General features: G+C 38.3%; 1 protein-coding gene across 1 annotated transcript in view; it reads left to right on the top strand.

Annotated features, from left to right (window-relative positions):
* The first annotated feature begins 4369 nt into the window (after window positions 1–4369).
* The window catches only part of LOC123975458 (galactose-specific lectin nattectin-like), a 6321-nt gene continuing 4178 nt past the window's right edge, over window positions 4370–6512 (top strand). Inside the window, exon 1 of the mRNA XM_046056951.1 lies at window positions 4370–4425. The gene's annotated coding sequence lies outside the window, so the exon portion shown is untranslated. The remainder of the gene's footprint in view (window positions 4426–6512) is intronic.

The raw sequence follows: 6512 nt of genomic DNA, 5'->3' as shown, positions 1-6512 counted from the left end.
CGTTTGTGTAGTGGTTGTTTAGTCTCCCCAATATACAGGTCTGTGCATTCCTCACTGCATTGGACCGCATACACTAGATTGCTTTTCTTGTGTTTGGGTGTGCGGTCTTTGGGGTGTACCAGCATCTGTCTTAGTGTGTTCTTGGGTTTAAAAAACACAGGGATGTTATGTTTGTTGAAAATCCTCCTGAGTTTCTCTGATACTCCAGACACATATGGAATCACAATGTTGTTGCGTTTGACCTTCTTTTCCTCCTCCCCTGTAGTTTTGTTCTTCTTGGATCTTGTGGCTGTTTTCACAAAGGTCCATTTAGGGTATCCACAGGCTGTAAGTGCCCCCTTCAGGTGGTTCTGTTCCTTCTCTCTGGCTTGGGCGCTTGTTGGTATGTTTTCCGCTCTGTGGTGCAGTGTCCTCATGACCCCTAACTTGTGCTCCAGTGGGTGGTGGGAATCGAACAGTAGGTATTGGTCTGTGTGTGTGTGGGTTTTCTGTAAACACCAATCTGCAGGCTCCTGTCCTTTTCAATGTGTACAGCGCAGTCCAGGAAGGCGATTGAAGATAAATGAATGAACAAGTTTTTCCAGGTCCTGCTGAGCAATAAGTCCTTTAATTGTTAATATATTCTTGACAGTAGGGTGGCTAATTGTCTTAAGGTGGCTGCTAAAATTCAAGTCTGAGTCCATTACTACATCAACATTTCTGGCTTGGTTTGAGGTTTTTAACATTACTGATTAAAGCTGAGCGGTGACTTTTAATCAGTCTTCCTTGGCACCAAAAACAATGACTTTGGTTTTATCTTTGGTTAATTGAAGAAAATCCTGGCACATCCAATTGTTTTTGTTCAATGCAGATACTCAGCACTTGTATGGGATCATAGTCACCTGGTGATATGGTTATGTAAATATGTGTGTCATCTGCATAATTATGTTAATTACATATTTTGTTGTTAATCATAATCTGAGCCAGTAGAAGCATGTAGCTGTTTAACAGAAGACGGAGCCTTGGGGAATTCCACAGGTCATTTTTGTTAGCTCAGATGTGTGATTACCAAACACAAAGGACACAAAGTAGTCCCTGACCTTTAAGTAGGATTTAAACCAGTTTGGTACTGTCCCAGAAAATCCCACTCAGTTTTCCAGTCTGTCTATTAATATGTTATGGTCAACCGAGTCGAAAGCAGCACTGAAATCCAATAATACTAAGACTGAAATGCTCCCACTCTCAATGTTTAAATGAATGATAGCGAAGACCTTAACAAGAGCCGTCTCAGTGCTGTGGTGTGGTCGAAATCATGACTGGAAGACATCAAAACAGCTTTTTAATGATTTAACGTAAAAATGGGTGATTTGATATGGGTCTATAATTGCTCATAAGTGACTTGTCTAGATTGCTCTTTTTTTAAGAGTGGCTTGATTTATTGATTTTATTTAGGACTTAGGAATGTAGCTTGAGAAGAGAAATTCAACTGAAGAGCCACATCTTCAAAACATCTTCTTGCATTGGAGGGAGTCATTAAACAAAATGGCAACTCCACCTCCTTTCTTATACACTCTAACTTGGCTCATAAAACTGAAGGTGGGAGGGTAGACTCTAAGAACAGCTACGCTGTTATCTTGGTCTAACAAAGTTTCATTTTAAAACTTATTACAAATTTAAGATTGTTAGTGATTGCTCTGACGAGGCAAAGCTTAAACCCTTCTATTTAACATCTACATGCTTCCACTGGTTCAGATGACGAAAAACAATAAAATATGTTATCATAACTATGCAGATGACACACAGATTTACATAACCATATCACTAGGTGACTGTGATCCCATACAAATGCTGAGTAACTGTATTGAACAAATCAACAGTTAGATGTGACAGAATTTTCTTCAATTAAACAAAGATAAAATTGAAGTCATTGTTGTAAAGGAAGAACGATTAAAAGTCGGTTGCCATGCAGGTTGGCTTCCATAGACATAAAAATCAATGTGGCACTAATTGTACAACCAAGATGTTAAAGTAAAGCTAAATAATGTATTCATAATAACCCAAGAGTGGTTGACTCAATTATAATGTATATGTATATATGATAAGCTTTTTTATTAGTTTTTTAAAATTGAATCTGATTTGATAATGAGGGTTTTAAGAGTCCAAAACAATGCCATTCAATGATGTTTGCTTAATTTCCATATAGTCCTTGTTTGTAACTGTTAGTAGACTGGACTGGAATGTGAGGTTTAACATAAACTGCAAACACCCACAGGGTAGCATCACTCCACAGACCCCTGCTGAATTTCTAAAGTACATGCTGTAGGTGATAGTTATAGGGCTATGTACATAATAGATTACTTGTGTTTTACTACAATAGTCAAACAATATCATGTGATCGTAGAAAGACATGTTGCAGGTGTGTGAGTTGCACCCAGAGAAGGTATATAAACGCTGGGTTTCCTTCTCAACGAGACCCTGCTACTGCTGCAAGTGGAACTCATCTGATCATCACAACAAAGTACGGCTCTCATTCTTACAGAAACAAGTTTTCATCTGTTCGTAATTACTTTTAGTGTTCACTTCATTTTCATATAGTTCTATTTTTGTTATTTTATCTTCCTGTTATAATACCTAAACTTAAAATAACTTAAACATTAAATAAAAACGGTCCTACAAGGGCTCTTACAGCCCAACATTATGTTTCCAAAATTTATGAAATTGAATGTTTTAAATTTTTTTTTAAATAAAATGAAGTGAACAAAACACATCTTGATCAATAAAACTAACAGACACTGTATTTTTAATTCAAATTGAAAGCTCCAAATAGAGGCAAATCCGAGATGATTTACATACTGCAGATCAGTTCTGTGTCTTCACAGGCATCAAGTGAGACAGAATCAGGTTAGTGTTTCTCAGAGTGGTGGAGGTGAAATACTGTAGCTGCACTTGATCCTAAGATTGCTCGTTACTTAACTGTTTTTAATGTGTCCATAAATGTTGTGCTTCTAATGATCTACAGTTGTGTTATAGATTACTACTTACTTAACTGTTTCTAATGTGTCCATAAATGTTGTGCTGAGGAACAATATTCTAAGACCTCCACTGGCCTTGGAACATTGGAGGAATTGTGTTGCTATAAAACCTGCCCTGACGGTTGGACTGTGTTTGGCTAACAATGTTACATGTTCCACAACAGTGAACAACAGTGGGCTGATGCAGAGGTACGTTTTCAGTCAGTGCTTGAAGTGGAAAGTGCCAGATAAATACAAAATATAATGTTAGTATAACATTAATAAATTTACAGGTCACACAATAGAGTATTTGTAACAATAATGATAATAATCTTTATTTTCAACAAGTTACATAGTGCTTTAACAAGTGTAAAGACAATAATGCCCAAAAGACAATAATACAAAAACAATACAAGATAAAAGCAAGAAAACATTTAAAATGACTAAAATACACGTTTAAGATAAATATACAATAAGTAAAATAGAATAAAATAAAAGGGATAAAATAACGTCAAATAAGATCGGGAAAAGCTCTCCTATAAAAGTATGATTTTAAGAAGGGACTTAAAAGAGTTCACTGACTCAGCCGACCTGATTTCCTCAGGCAGGCTGTTCCAGAGCCTCGGGGCCCTGACAGCAAACGCTCTGTCCCCTTTAATTTTCAGTCGAGACTCTGGAACAGACAACAGACCTCTGCCCGAGGATCTCAAGGTACGTGCTGGTGCGTATGGGACAAAGTTCAGAAATATAACAAGGCGAGAGGCCATGAAGAGCTTTAAAAGTAATCAATAGAATTTTAAAGTCAATTATAAAACATTCTGGGAGCCAGTGTAATGAAGCTAAAATAGGAGTAATGTGGTCATATTTCTTTGTTCTGGTTAAAAGCCTGGCAGCTGAGTTCTGGACAGTCTGGAGTCAATCAGTAGAGTTTTGGGTTAAACAAGTGAAAAGGCTGTTGCAATAATCCAGGCGTGATGAGATGAAGGCGTGTAAAATGGTCTAAAAGTTAAGGTTAAAAATTAACAAATGTAACCAGGTGATATTGTCAAACCTTAAATATACAGGACATTCAAGTTATAAAACCTGTTTGCACAATTTTCTGCTGTAGCGAGAATGCTGCAGGTGTTGATTTTAGACAGCAGAGGGCATAGGGTTGCTGGCTCAAAAAGCCGCATGCTGGCCGAGAGGTCAAGGGGCACCAGGAAAATACAGGAAGTAAACTGCACTATTTTGCATGGACTGGCTGCTGCTGTTATCGGTGAGAACATTTATTAATAATAATTTCTTGTGAGTTATTACGCACAATATGCTAATGTATTTGTTTAGTAGTGTATGATTTATGTATTAAATTCCACATTGTATGTAATTGTTGCGTATAGGATAACCGATGCTTGTGGAAGAAACCCTACGCGTGGGCCACGAGAGCTCGTTATCCGTGAGTTAGGTATGAAACGGAAGTTACCTAATGAATGTTGTTTTTATTTGTATAACTGCACAACTGATGTGTAATGTTTACTGTGCAGTGTTGTAATTGTTTTTTTTTTGTCCTCTTAATAGAGGTGCCACTGCCGTATTTTTGTAACCGTGTTTATGTCGCTTTATGTGCCAACTTTGGGCTGCATTCCTGTTGTATATGTAATAGTTGATGCATCATTGCAGAATTAGTATTGAGTTTCTATTTTCGACTCAAAGAAGACCATTTTATTTTCACTTTTTTTTGTTTTTTGTACATTCACCAGTTACTTCAGTGGAGCGACTGCATTTTTGCTTTATTTTACATTAAATTACCAGCCCTGAAGGTGGGAAAACAATAAAAAGAAACCTCACAAATCGTATTTGAAGTTGGGTGTGTGTGTGTGTGTGTGTGTAACTTGTCCCAGCTTCACATAGATCTAAGTTAATAAAAACATGATTGAACAAGCTTTGAGGTGTGCTGCTCAAAATTTAAATTACTATCAAACCAAACACCAAGGTTCTTTGCCACAGGCTTAATGTGATTTACTAGGGAACCAGCAGATGGCAGTATTTGTTTTGCCATCTGCTGAGACCCGATGACCAGGATTTCTGTTTTGTCTGAGTTCAGCTGGAGGAAATTATTTGACATCCTTTTTTTAACTTCACAAAGGCAGTTGTTAAGTGAACTCAGCATTCCAGGGTCTGTGGATCTGACGGGCAAGTACATTTGTGTGTCATCAGCATAAATATGAAAAGAAATATCATGTTTATGGATAATATGTCCAAGGGGAAGCAGATACAAGGAAAACAAAATGGGTCCTAAAACCGACCCCTGAGGCACACCATATTTAACTGGACAGAACAAAGAGATATAGTTGTTTACAGACACACCAAACTTCCTATTTGACAGGTAGGATGAAAACCATTCTAGGGCAGTACCAGAGATCCCCACCCAGTGCCTCAGTCTGTCTAACATGATGTTGTGATCAATGGTGTCATAAGCAGCACTAAGGTCCAGGAGTACCAGGACTGAGCACAGGCCTTTATCAGCAGACATTAAAAGGTCATTGGTGACTTTAAGCAGGGCAGTCTCAGTGCTGTGGTACTTCCTAAAACCAGACTGAAACGTTTCAAATAAATTGTTATTTTCCAGTACAGTGAGCAGCTGTTTGGACACAATTCTTTCTAGAATCTTTGCAATAAAAGGCAGTTTTGAAATTGGTCAAAAATGTTTTGGGAGGGAGGGATCTAAACCAGGTTTCTTTAAAAGTGGGTTCACGCAAGCCGTTTTAAAATAATCAGGGACACAACCAGTAGATAGGGAGCTGTTGAAAACAGATCAAATGGGGCCCAACAGAATCCATTACTTTCAGTAAAAACTTTGTAGGTATTACATCAAGTGGGCCGGAGGACACTCTACTGTTTTTAAAAGCTCAGCCAAGTCGATGGGATAAAACTGGTTAAAACCGTCTTGTTGCTGGTGAGGGACCTCTGAGTAAGAGGCCACGGGGGTAATAGATACTCTGATTGACACCACCTTATTGGTAAAATAAGATCAAAACAATTCAGTCATCATTACTTCCAGCTGAGGCACAAGGAGGGGTTGGGTTTACCAGCTGATCCAGTCTTAAACAGAAACCTGGGATTGTGTTTGTGTAGTAATGAGTTCAGAAAAATAGTGTGGTCTCGCACCTTAACAGTGTTATTGTAGTTAATTAATAAATCCTTCAGACTGAGGTAATGGACTTGGAGACTGGATTTTTTCCATCTGCGCTCTGCTTTCCTGCATTCCCTTTTTAGGCTGCGAATGCTGTCATTTATCCAGGGTTGCTTACTAGCTTTAGACGTAGGCCTAACCTTTAGAGGAGCAGTAATATTTAGTGACGACAAGCAGATATGATTGAAGTGATCGACCAGATTTTTGGTGTTGGAATCAGACAGGTGTTGGCTTTGGCTCTGAAAGAATGCGCAAAACTTTGAAACACTTTGTTCATTAAAGATGCGAGAACACACGGAGCTTGGTGAGGCGGCATGAGTAACAGGCGAATCGCAGCTAAAAATAATACA

This window comes from Micropterus dolomieu, linkage group LG08, assembly GCF_021292245.1.
Source record: "Micropterus dolomieu isolate WLL.071019.BEF.003 ecotype Adirondacks linkage group LG08, ASM2129224v1, whole genome shotgun sequence".
Taxonomy (NCBI): domain Eukaryota; kingdom Metazoa; phylum Chordata; class Actinopteri; order Centrarchiformes; family Centrarchidae; genus Micropterus; species Micropterus dolomieu.
The sequence above is the reverse complement of the archived record's forward strand: the minus strand, read 5'-3'. Positions and strand labels throughout refer to the sequence as shown.